The 13,118-nt window shown below is 42.9% G+C and overlaps 1 long non-coding RNA gene across 6 annotated transcripts in view; it reads left to right on the top strand.

The window, feature by feature from the left end:
* LOC105470920 (uncharacterized) overlaps positions 1-13,118 on the top strand; it is a 290,539-nt gene that overhangs the window by 147,703 nt on the left and 129,718 nt on the right. The window lies entirely within an intron of this gene.

Here is a 13,118-nt window from a genome sequence, read left to right as displayed (position 1 = left end):
AGCCACCGTGCCTGGCTGAGGATCCTTCTTACGAAACAGCTGTGTTTAGTCAGCGTGCATTGTGGAGTATAATCACAAAACAATTAAACGTTTTTTGGTTCTCACGGTTTTGCTAAATATATTTGGTAGAAGCAGTCCTTCCTCTAGCCTTGGGTGACAATTCAAGTCGACTTAATGACTTCTTTAGTTACTCTGGACAATACAAGGTCCTCTGGGGTTAGTAATTCAATGTCCACTTCCTATGGAGGAATCAAAACTTTGAACTCGGTTTAGTGTGATACATCCCCCATTTTGCATTTTCTGTTCTGCCAGCTAAGGGCTGCTGAGGAGAAGGAAGAAAAAGGAATGTGGATGGTTTCTTCTTGTCCTGGGTGACTTCAGTGCCTGCCCTTCCTACCCCCAACTTGTTAATTACAGTTTCTGCAGTTCTAGGGTTTAAAGAAGGTAAAAGAGGTGAGGAGCACAGGAGCATTTTTACCTGATGGGCACTGGTGTGGACTGGCTGGCATTCTTTCTGACTCTTTCTCTTAGGGTTCTGCAGACATCCTGTGTTAGGTTGGGTGCAAAGTGGTGGGCAAACCTGGATGGGGAAGGGTGGGAAGCCAAGTAAGGGTGTAGATTCAGGCAAAATCCCATGGAGATTGAGTGGATTACGAAGGGGCACTCTGGAGTGTAAATCACACCTCAGCGTTTGTCCTGATTTAAGGCAAAGAAGCTGGGCTTTCACATGCCTCCACCTATCCTATGAGGCACTGGCTGGGAGAGTGGAATGTAATAATGGGAGTGGAATATGCAGGGATCTAAATTCCCAGGGGCTTGCAGCAATTTCCTCCTGCAGGGAAAGCAGCTTCAACTCGAAAGCAACACTCCAAAGAGAGTTGCAGGTGCAGGCTGTTAGAAGCAAAAGCACATACAGGTTGGGAAATAAATGAACGAAAATGGTAAAAGCAATCCAAGGAATATGGTGATGTGCTGACAGTATCCTGGTATTTCTGGGAATGTAAGTCCTGCTACCCAGCCTCCTCTCCTCTAGCTTGGCTGTCAGCTGTTAGTCTTGGGATTATTCCAGGAGGAGTCAGAAGTCCACTGTAACCCCAAACAGTGGAGGACACACCTCAATAAGTCACAGCACAGCTCTCCAAAGGAATTCTCAAAAATTTCCTTCCAATGAGTCAACCACCAGCCCTTGTAAGTGGATTTGACAGGCCTGTCATTTCTGGGGAGGAGCCATTTCCTTTTTGAATGACAGAGGTGTTCTGCCACCTCCTTTGGAATGTATCTGAGGGTAAACTTCTGTTTTTTAATACCCTGTTATGCTTATTTCATGTGACCTTCTGTAGCAAGGATGTTTGGTTGAATCCACAGACACGCATGGAGCTCTGTGTTCTGGGCCCCAGGGAAGCTGAAAGTATCAGAGCTGGTGCCTCTATAACTCTTGGTCTAGTAGGGAAAGGGAGCACTGGACACTTTGCCTTCCTCTCAGTTAACCAGCTTAGACAAGCCAATCTGGTAGGAAAAGATTTGAACCATGGCAGGGCCCAAGACCTTTACATTTCTTTCTTTTTTGAATGGGGAAAGTGGGCACCCCTCAGAAATTTTCTCAATAACTGAATGAGAGAAGTAGGACCATCAGGTTTTGAAATGAGCGTTATGTTTCCCTCTTGGAGGTCAAGAAATTAAAAGAAAGCCCCGGTGTCTTTACAGAGCAAGCACAGAGGAGTCCAAATGTTAGAAAGGAAATTGGAGGCTCTGTCGGCACAAGCCCCTGCCAGACTCATGTAAGCTGAGGACTACAGAAGGAGTAAGCAAGTTTCCTCCACCAGTGCTGGAGTTTAAAAGTGGGGTAGGTGGAGGCTTGCAGGGGCTTTGACAGGTTCACAGTCTATTGTCAAGGAGAACCTGAGGGTTTGTATCCTCTCTAGCATGGTGACCCTTAGCAGCCATCACTAGGTTTCTCCTGGTTCTCTGGAGCTGACTGAGCCCCTGCTTTAGGGTTTTGTGTTATGCCTCAGAATTGCAGGGGGTAGGTGGTATAGGTCACTTTGGAGCCTCAAAGTGCTGATTTCGATTTAGGCTCTGCCACTTTCAAGTTCTGTATTTCTGGATATGTCTGTCAGCCTCTCTAAGCCTTAGTTTCCTTGTCGTAAAATGGGGGAAACTATGCTTACCTTTTAGGATTGTGGTGAAGATGAAATGAGCTATCATGTGGGTAAAACCCCTGGGACATGGTAGAGGCTCTGTAATTGTCCTTTTTTACTCCCTTGCCTTGCTTTTCAAATGTTGTGGGGTTTGGAAAGAAAGGTGAGAATGACTTTCTTCCTCTCCAGAGCAGCTACAAGCTGTGATCTGGGGACAGGGAGACTCAGCTGTGAAAAAGCCAGCCTCATTTTGGTAGTTTGCAATGGTCCTAGGAAGTCTGAATTCTGTGGCAGGGGAGACCTGCAAGGCTCATGCTGCAGTGCCCCAGGTTGAACAAATGGGGTAAAGGAAACCAAGAGAGCTGAAATGACTTGCCCAGGACCACAAAGCCAGTGAGTGGCAGAGCTGGGATCAACACTTTGTTCTGTGTCCCTGCATTGGCCCAGCCACCATGTATTAAGAGAGCAGAGCATGTGCTTGTGAAGTAACTCCTGGCTCCAGGGTGCACAGTTGGACCTCACTCTTTACCCCATAAAGTCTTCTGTTACATGGGGAGCAGTGGTCAATTTCCAAGCCAGGTAGATCAGCATGTTTCTCACTCCAGGAAGACCTGGAGTTTCCTGACCTCCTAACATCAGGGTAGGTGGCCCTGCTGGTCTCCTCTGGGATTCTTGTGCCCAATTTGTATGTGTATTTTTGCACTCCCTTCCCTAGACTATGAAGACACGATCTAGACTTTCTTGTTCCTCGTTGTGTGTCTAGGGCCTTCTGTATGCCCTAGCACTGAGTAGACCTCAATAACTGTGTGTATGGGTGAATGACTAGACCAGTTGGGTTCATTCTGCTGTTGCTTCCCCTCAGGTATTTTAGACCCCAGTTTGAGTGTGAGTCCACAAGCCACTGCCCTCATCCAGGAATGACTTCCAAGCCTCCTGGGGAAGCACTGGCCTGGGCACTGGTGACAGGAACTCTAACGGTTTTTGGCCTCAGCTAGTAAAGACTTATAGCATCTCTCACCTGGCTTCTTTCTACCCCTGAAACTTGGAGAATGACTTGAGTAGATGTAAAATGTACTTACCAAGACAGATGTTCAATATCTAGAATTGCGAGCCTACCAGAAACTCTCCAAGTGCTGGGTAGTGTCCCCCACAGGGCTGCTTCACATGGACCTATCCACCGTGATCACTGAGCACCCAGGCAGTGAATTCCCACTGTCTGTTGGCCTGGTGGCTTTTGCCTCTGTGTAGGAAGGGGGATGAGCTAGCTGCTCAGAGCTCAGTCAGCATCTGCTTTCTCAGACCTGGGGGAGGGTCTCAGGGAGTGGTGACTCACTTAGAACAGGCTTCATTGCCCAGAATGCCCTGTCCCTGTGTTAAGCAGGGCAGTGAGCTTTAATTGGATCATTGCATCTTCCCCCAGGAGGCAGCTAGCAGAGGTGGGAGGTGAGTGACATGGATGGGCTGCAGTGATTCCATAGAAATGGCAAGGAGAGACAGCTCCGAGATGGATTATGAAGGGAAAATTCCTCAGGGTTCACTGGACTTGTTGGGGGTTGGAGTAAGGACTGAGGAGGGCAGAGGAGACAGAGGAATAAGATGAAACTCCGGGGAGGAACAGAGAGGCAGAGATGTAGTGATTAAAGTCTAATTGTTTCGTGGCTTTTCCTTAAAACCACATTTTATTTGAAACTCACAAACTTCTGCTTCAAATTACTTCATTGGTTATGTTTGTCCTTGCTGCAAAATTTTGCAAATGAGACCAAATTCTCTGTAATGATATTTCTTTGTTGCTGTGATCATGCTTTTACTCAGCATAACAAATAGGCAGCTTGTTCAAAGTGAGGTGGCTGCTGGGCTTCTAAAACCCTGGGCAATTCAAGAAGGAGAGTACATGACTTCAGCAATACCTTATCACTGCGCAGGTGGGGGCAATGCTTGCTTGTTAGTCCAAGATCCTTATCCTTTTTTCCTTCCTTCCTTCCTTCCTTCCTTCCTTCCTTCCTTCCTTCCTTCCTTCCTTCCTTCCTTCCTTCCTTCCTTCCTTCCTTCCTTCTTCCCTCCTTCTTTCTCTTTCTCCCTTCCTCCTTTCCTTATTCATTCATTAAACATTTATTGAGTGTCTACTACGCACCAACTGGGATACGGTGATAAGACAAATATAGTTCATATCTGTCTAGCATAGATATGGTAGGAGCTGAGTCATTGCATTCATTTATTTGTTCAATAAACATTCATAGAATACCTAATATTTGCTTATCTCTGTGCTAGGTATCAGGAATGCAGGGATGAACAAGAGAGAACAACAAGTTCCCTTTGCTTTTGTTCAGGATATATATAATCTGGGTGGGATGAGATGTTAAGCAAGGAGATTCATAAAATAAAAATATAATGACACAATTTGAAGTTTGCATAGTTCAAGATAACCATAATCCACATGATTATCTTTCCTTCATTGGCTCAAGTTTCATGAATATGTTCAACCTGGAGCTATGGAAATGCACTCAAGATGGGGTGACTTCCTGGGAGGGAACATAAGATCTCAAGTTAGTCTTACTCCTTTTCTGGTCATTCTTCCTTATCACAAAGAAGACTCAAGGGATTAGTGAGGCCCTTCAAAACTGTGTTGTTGGAAAACCAAAACCAGCTGTGGAAATAGTGAATTCCAGCCTCAGTTGGGACTCTTATTTTCATTGATTTCAGTGGTTTTGTTATATTCCCAGTGACTCCAGTCCTAACATGGAAACCTAAGCCCTATGCCTGCTGGGACAGGGTTCTGACATTTTATGGCAGAGGTAAGGTAGAAAAAGCCACATACATGATTGATTTTACAATAATGTTTCTGTAGCAAAATGATTTAAACACAAGAGGCGAACACCCAACACTCTTCCCAAACACAAGTAAGAAATACAAGACCTCTAAGACCTCATTCTCATATGTACCCCTCACAATCGTATCATACCAGACAGAGCAAGCATAGAAGTCCCAAAGACACTGACTACTTTGTGTCTACAGGTTTTTAGACAAACCCATTCTCCCTCTCTTCCTCTATAAATAATGCTGATCTCACTGGGTTTTATGAGCATTTAATGACACATGCCTCATAAAAAGTATTTTATAATCAGTAAAGCACTGAATTTATTACTGTTATTGGGTTATAGCAGTAATGTGGTCCTTGGTTCTCACTTTTGCAAATATAGAACCCTTAGGGGATTTGTGGCCGATTAGGTTTTCCAAAAATGGCCACGATAGCATCCCCCATCTCACGTGTGCATCTTCAATATGACCTTGCTATGCCTTTCTCAAGAGAGAATTTTCTTCATCTCCTTGACTCTGAGTTGACTCCAGACTGCTTTGACCAATAGCACAGTGACCCTGTGCCAGTTCTGGGGTGTAGCCCTTAGCCAGCCTCGTAATTTCTGCTTCCTGCCTCTTGGAGCCAGCTTCCATATAAGAAAGAAGTATGACAATCCTGAGACCACCAGATGATATGCCATGTGGAGAGACAGAAAGGCCAAGGAGCAAAAAGGTATACCAGACATGAGTGAAGAAGCCATCTTGGAAGTGGATTTTCCAGCCCTGGCTTCCCAGATTCCCAGTTGAAATCTGGAAATCCCAACCCATTGAATTGTGGAAAAATAAAATAAATGTTGTGTGAACACACTAAGTTTTGAGGCTACTTGGTTACCCAGCAATAGAAAACGAAATAGTTACTTTTTTCCTCTTCTGGTTTTGTGTATCTTTTTCCCAAGGACTTGATAATTGTATTGAGTTGAGAAAAGCCACAGACTTTTCTAGCCCAGGGGCTCTGGTGTTCAAACCTTGACTCAGTCATCTTTTAGCTGTGTGTTCACATAACACTTTGAACTTCATTCAGCTTTTTAATCTATTATAGGGCCTTATAAGGCCTCCTAAAGATACGGGGAGGCCACAATGAGCCAGTCCATTGAAAGTGCTTTGTAGCATTGTTTGGTCCTAAGTATGCTGTCAGGCATACGTTGTCAATCAAAAGAACCCACTGAGGCTCTGTAGGACACCTGCTGGTTAGTTCCACATCCCTGGTGAGGCTAGCTCCCCTTGGCACTTGTGTTTGATACATTCTGGGCCTACTTTTGAGATGGGATGGGGCAAAGCCTGCATGGGGCTGCATAGTGCATAGTGTGGAGGCTTCAGATGCAGCTCAGGAGTGCTGAGTACTTAGTGCATGTGCCAGGCCTGTCTGTAATTTCTATACTACTTCTTTAATAGCAAACTCTTAATACTTACTTCTATTGCACAGATGAGAAAACTGAGACTCAGAGAACCTGATGTGGCTTGTGTAAGGATCTACACTAGTAATGACAGAACCAGGACAAGAAGTCAGATTCCTAGTCACCAAGTCCAGTAAGATTTGGGGCAATCACTTAGAATTTTTGACTTCAGCATAAGGTGAAGAAGATAAGAAAGTATCCAAGAGGCATAACATTTTAATCTGAAAGCATTGCAATATGATGATTCCTTAAACAACATAAGAAATTTGGAGTTCCTTTGAAGCTGAAGACACCAGAAGTTTACTCCTTCCAACTCATCGTTCTTGGCAAAGTAGGCATAAATGGCACCTTATTCCTTCCGTTTCCAGTTGGAGGTTCTTCTGTTTTGAGCATGTGTGTTCCTCTTTTCTGGAAGTTTTTCTTGACAGAAGCAGAGAGGTTTTTGACAAACAACTTTAATATTCTTTGTGTCTGTGTGGCTGGCTCTAATAATCCCGCAAGCTTACAAGGTCACTGTTAAGATTAAATCTGAGTCATTGGAGGCAGATGTTGACACATCATTATTTAAATCCTGAGCTGCCGAAGGACTCTCATCCCCATGAGCCATGATTCACTGTCCAAACGAACACCCCAAATTCCACATAGCTTGCTGAGGCAGGGACTCTGGACTCCATTAGGGAAAAAATTTGCCTTGCTTTGTGTGGTGAGAACGCCCTACTTTCTGTTGCAGAGGAAGCGTGGCCTACAGGGAGAAAGAGTGTTTCAGAAGACCTGGGCTCCTGTCTCATCTCTTGCTCTGGGCTTTATTTTATTACCTGCTCTTCATAAACTTTCCCGTAATTTATGCTTGCATGTTTACTTATATGTTATTGTTTTTTATTTTTTATTGAAGTATAATTTTAAAGTAAAATGTGTTAAGTGTCCAGCTTGATGAAATTTTACAAACGTACACTCTAAGTCAGCACCATGCATATGACAACATGCAACATTTTCACCATCCCAGAAGGTTCCCTTGTGCCTCTTTCCAATTAATAACCCTTCAAGGTAACCACTGTTCTGACCTGTGATGCCATGGATCAGTTTCCCCAGTTCTAGAATTTCATATAGAAGTCAAATGGCACGTACTCTTTTGTATCTGACTCTTTTGTTCAGAAAAATACCTGTGAGATTTATATGTGGTGTTGTGGGTATCAATGATTTGTTTCTTTTTATTGCTGAGTATTATCCCATTGTATGACTAGACCAAAATTTGTTTGTTCATTCTCCTGTCAATGGATACCTGGTTTGTTTTCAAACTTTGGCTATTATGAATAAAGCTGCTCTACCTATTCTTGTATACATCTTTTTGTAGATATATGTTTTCATTTCTTTTGAGTAAATACCTAGAAATGGGATTACTAAGTCATAGAATAGGCTGGTGTGTGTTCGACTTTATTAGAAACCATCAAACAGTTCTTTCTAACACTTAATGTTTTCAGTCTTTTAAAATCTTAGCCCTTCTGGAGGATGTCTACTGGTATCTCAATTTAATTTTCATTTTTCTGATGAATATTGATGCTGAGCACTTGTACTTATGCTTATTGACCATTTATATATCTTTTATTTTTGCGAAGTATCTGTGTAAATATTTTGCCAATTAAAATGGATTTTAATGGTAGAATGCATTAATAAAAATATTAGTCAGGGAATGGATTGCAGAATGAAGACAGAAAACCTGCAAAAGAGAGCCCTCAAGGGCGGCAGTAAAAACAATGGATACAGTTGTCACCTTCTACCCTGTTTCCAACCTGTAATTGAGTGGAAGGCTTGAAGGATGCCATCGCTTGGCTTATTTAGAACAAAGAGATGCAAGTGGTAGGGATTGCAAACACACACACACACACACACACACACACACACACACACACACACACACACACACAGCATTGTGGAAAGCAGATGAGCTTAAAGGTCAGAAAATCTGTGTTCCAATCCTGGGAGCTCAGGAAATATTATGAAAAGGTATCATGTCACACACTGCTAGCACCACTGGTGCAGAAATAAAATAGGGTTTACTGGGGGAAAATTCTTAGGCAGTGGAGTACAAGCAATTCTCCGAACTCTCATATTCCTGTCGTTTTGGCCATGTCTAGGGGTGTGCAGCCCCACGACCAAATTTCCAGAAAAGAGGAGCTCCACCTCCATCAGGTTCCTTGTATTTATAGGTTTGGGGCAGGAAGAATACCTATGCAGCTACACAGCAATGGAGGCTTCTTAGTATCCTTAGGAAGAAGGAGCCTTAGAACCCAGCAATTGGGTTGGTATCCACCTACGCTTTTGTTGAGATAACTCAGACCTGTTGACCTTGCTCTTTGCTAAGTCACTAAAAATGGGAGAGAAAACAAACCTTCAGAACTGTCTGGATTTGTCATTCAATAGGAGAGTTTTAATCAATGTAATCTCTCTGAGTCTCTGTTTTACCACCGATAAGATGGGGATAATACTATCCCCATTTGATGTATGGGGATAATACTATAATATAATACTATCCCCATACATCAAATAGTGTCTTGAAGAACTATTTGAAGATTAGAAGTAATCATGTAAAATATCAAGCACATTGACTATGATCAAGCAAGAGCCCAACAAATATCAGTTTTCTTTATTTCAAGGAGAGAAAATTAAAATACTTGTTATCAATGTGAAAATTTTACACATATGGGAAATTTGGCTGGTTAGCCGATGCCAGCTCTATGCATGGCAGAGGCGTTTGCTCTCACTTGACATCACACTTCCCTATCTAAAACCTGGAAGGAGGCTTTTATGATAATGGCCTCTGGGGATTATAATTAGCATGTGGCAAGGGCACATTTTCCTTATTTGCTGTGCAGCATTAATGTATTTGAGACTTTCGAGGATAGTTGCTGGATGTGGGGGGAAGTAGAAATTGGATTGAAGCTGTATATTGCAGCACCCAAACAGTGGACTTTTGGATGGCCTAATTCATGGAGGTGTACATTATGAAATGCCAGATTTTCATAATGGAAGTATAAGAGTATTAGAAAAAAATCAAAAGCTTTCCATGTATAATTCTCTTAATAAAATCTCTGATTGTTTATTAAGGGATGTGGGTTGCTATGGTGACATAAAGGAGCAGAATTTGAAGAGGATTGAAATAGACATTCTAATAGGGACAGGCATAGCTTATATACACTTAGAGAAAACATTGATTTTTAGAAACAGGCTTGAGATATTGTGTAGAGTGTTCTGTGGTATCAAGAAAACTTCCTGAGTTTCTGTGTCAGACCATCCTATTTTTTATAAGTTGCCCATTTAATCCCTTATTGCGTTTTATTTCTCGGCTATAGTTGAGTTTGTTTATGTGTTAATTCATTCATTCATTCATCAACAAATAGATTTTAATAGCATATATCTGCCCATTCTGAGGGATATTCAAATATGTAAACATTTGGTCTCTTAGAGTGATTTCAGGAGAGCACAGCACGTCCCTGTCACTGGCTGACTTTCCTCACTGAATTAGTCTGCATTCAATCACTGTATTCAGTGACTTCAATACTGGGGAAATTTAATATAAAGAATTATTAAGCTATGATAAGATAGTGTATGCAAAGATGGAAAAAGAACACCAAAAGGTACCCAGGGAAAGACAAGTGTGAAGAGTAGTATTCAGACTTCATTGAAGAAGATCTTCAATTGCAGGGTCCTGGATAATGAAGTTTGCTTGGTTGCAGTGGCCAGAGCTAGTCTACATAACTGGGTAAACAGCAATAACCTTATGGGGCACAGGTAAGCTGAGGTTGGGAGATGTGCAGCGGGACTTTGTGGGGATGCCACTACAGGAACAAGGCCCAGATGTGCAGTGACTGGAACAAGGCCCAGATGTGCAGTGATTGGCTGGAGGGCTGCAGCAAAGTAATTACTGGGCCTGGGCCAAGGCTGCAAGATTTCTGGAGAAGCCTGCTTTAGGTGCACAGCTGGGGCAGAGCACCCCTGGACAATGTCCCCATCCACATGCTCTGCTGACAGAACATGCAGCCGAAGCTAGAAAAAGCAAAACAGCAAGCGAATCAAAGAGAAGCCCCTTCCTTCTGTAGTGTCCTGCCATCGCCCTCTACTGACAAATCTTAACATTGTGCTTACTGTAAAGGAGAAATGCTGAGAGTCCAGTTGATTATGGCAGAGCAGGCACTGAAGGGTGAGTTTGGAGCTTCAAAGCAATACATCAATAAGTGGCCGACTGTCTTGGTTGTGGATTATCTTGTGAAATTATTGTAACATATTTGAATTCCATTCCCATCCCCAAAGAGGCTTCATTGACTGTGAAGCTAGGAGGTGGTTCAAGGGGGTTCTAAGAGTAAACTCTTTAGAGAGGATGACAGCCTGTGGCTCTGCCCAGGCGGAAGGCCTGGAATGCAAGTCTAGGCTGGTAGCAGTCATTTGAACTGAGTTTTTTCCTGCTGAAAGGTAGTTTATATTCATTTGGTTTACAGACTTGGAATCCCAAGGACACAGGTTTGAGTCTCAGCTTGTCCAGTCACCAGCTGTGAGTTCAGATACCAGTGTGTGCCTAAGGGTACTCCAGGATCCAGCTCCAAAGTTACAGACTTCCCAGTCATATCATAAGTTTAGCCAGCCATTCCCTAAATCAGGAGTCAACACATTTTTCCTGGAAAGGGCCAGATAGTAAATATTTTAGGCTTTGCAGTCTACATGGTCTCTGTCGTGACTACCCAACCCCCTTCTTTGTAGCACAAAGGCATCCATCGACAATGAGCAAATGAATGAGTTTGGCTTTGTGTGGGGAGGTCCAGTATTGGACCTAATGGCTGGGACCAGTGTGTACCTAGGGACACCCTGGCTCTTGAGCTAGACTGGCTTCTCCCTTTTCAGAGGAAATTTTATCTCAGGTTTCATTGACCTGCCCTGTTGTGGGCCTTGGTTGGAATCCCTGAAGACATCCTAATAAACTGCCTTATCTTTAAATCTGGAGGAGCCAGGGTTGGGGATCTTGGCTGCTTCCTCCCTAGAATGTTCCAGGCTTTTTATTAGGTTGATGCAATGGTTATTGCGGTTTTGCCATTGAAAGTAATGTCAAACACCGCAATTATTTGCGCATTAATCTAATATTTAAACTTGGTCTTTAGGGTGCAGCTCTATAAACCCAGTAAAGTGGTAGCTTTTGCTAAGTTGTTAAAAAGCAAGGTGTTGTTAGCCCCCACAAAGGGGGCTGTGGAACAGAGAAGATCCACTTCCCTGTTTAAGCAGCAGCGTGACAATACAGCCTCAACCATACCCGGCCTATGGCTGCCATAGCTACTAAAGGTAAAAAGTTGTCACTATAGGCAAAGGATCATCTGTTGTGGTCACCTGTGCATTTTCTTGGCCCAGAGAAGACACCATACACTCTAGGAAATGAAAGGAAATTTACATTTTAAGGAATTTTACATTTTAAGGAAAGATACGAGCCAATAAAGTAACACATTAAACGAATCGCCTGATGGGCAGAGAGGGGGTGAAGCTTCCCAGGCAGACATGTGCCAACATGCCTCAATTCTGGGCTGGTTTGTGAGCTTTGTAGCTGGTCTCCCACCTCACCAGCTCATATGACAAGGTAGCTAAAGCATCCTTGCCTTTTCCTGTGCCTTTTTTTTTTTTTTGGTTCTATTTAAATTCTGGGGCAGAAGGGTTGATGCCAAGATATTTATGCCCTTTTGATAACTGCTGCTTAAGCTGCTTCTTGACAGACAAATTCTAATTAAACAAGTATAATAAGTTGCAGAAACACAACAGCTCTCAGAGCTTTTCCTGTGGCATGTCACATCTGAAAAAGCCACATCCTGTAACTTGCAGATACATTTTTAGGAACTGCCTCTGTAAAGTTGCTTTGGCTGTTTCTCCAGAGATGTTGGTTAGGTTAACACCTCCTCCTTTTTTTTTTTTTTTTTTTTTTTTTTGGTGAAGAACTATTTTTGGGTAGCAAATTAATTGTGGGGAAGCTCAGGTCAAAGAGATTTGTATTTCTATACGGTAAATTCTACCCTTATCTTAGGAATGTTACCACAGCCAATTAAGTGGCTGAGTTGGGATTTGAACTCTGGTCTTTCTGTCACCATACAATACAGGAAATAAAAGGAAAATGGAAAGCAACAAAAACAACAACAAAAATAAACCAAGTAGTCTGGTGCTCCATTTTGGATATAAGATGTAACTTGGATTTGAGGAATGGAGGGTAATTACAGTGGTGATATCCAGTAAACTATTAGAAATGTGGGCCTGGAACTTGGGTAGCAAGGGCGGAGCAGAGATTTCATTGTGAAAGTCTCCTATTTTGGGCTTCATTCATTCATACCTTTGTTTATATCAACAATACCCTTTGTTTAACCTAATTAAATGACATTTTTACAGGTTGTAGTGGAAGAAGCATTAAAGTGGAATCTCTCTCTCCCTCCCTCCCTCCTTCCCTCTCTCCTTCCCTCCCTCTCTCCTTCCCTCCCTCTCTCCTTCCCTTCCTCTCTCCTTCCCTCCCTCTCTCCTTCCCTCCCTTCCTCCCTCTCTCCCTCTCTTCCCTTCTTCCCTTCCTCCCTTTCTTCCTTCTTTTCCTTCCCTTTTCCTTCCCCTTTCCTTCCCTTTTCCTTCCCCCTTCCTTCCTTCTTTCCTTCCTTCCTTCCTTCCTTCCTTCCTTCCTTCCTTCCTTCCTTCCTTCCTTCCTTCCTTCCTTCCTTCCATTTTCTTA

Source organism: Macaca nemestrina, chromosome 2 (assembly GCF_043159975.1).
Source record: "Macaca nemestrina isolate mMacNem1 chromosome 2, mMacNem.hap1, whole genome shotgun sequence".
Taxonomy (NCBI): domain Eukaryota; kingdom Metazoa; phylum Chordata; class Mammalia; order Primates; family Cercopithecidae; genus Macaca; species Macaca nemestrina.
This window is presented reverse-complemented; position numbering and strand designations above follow the sequence as displayed.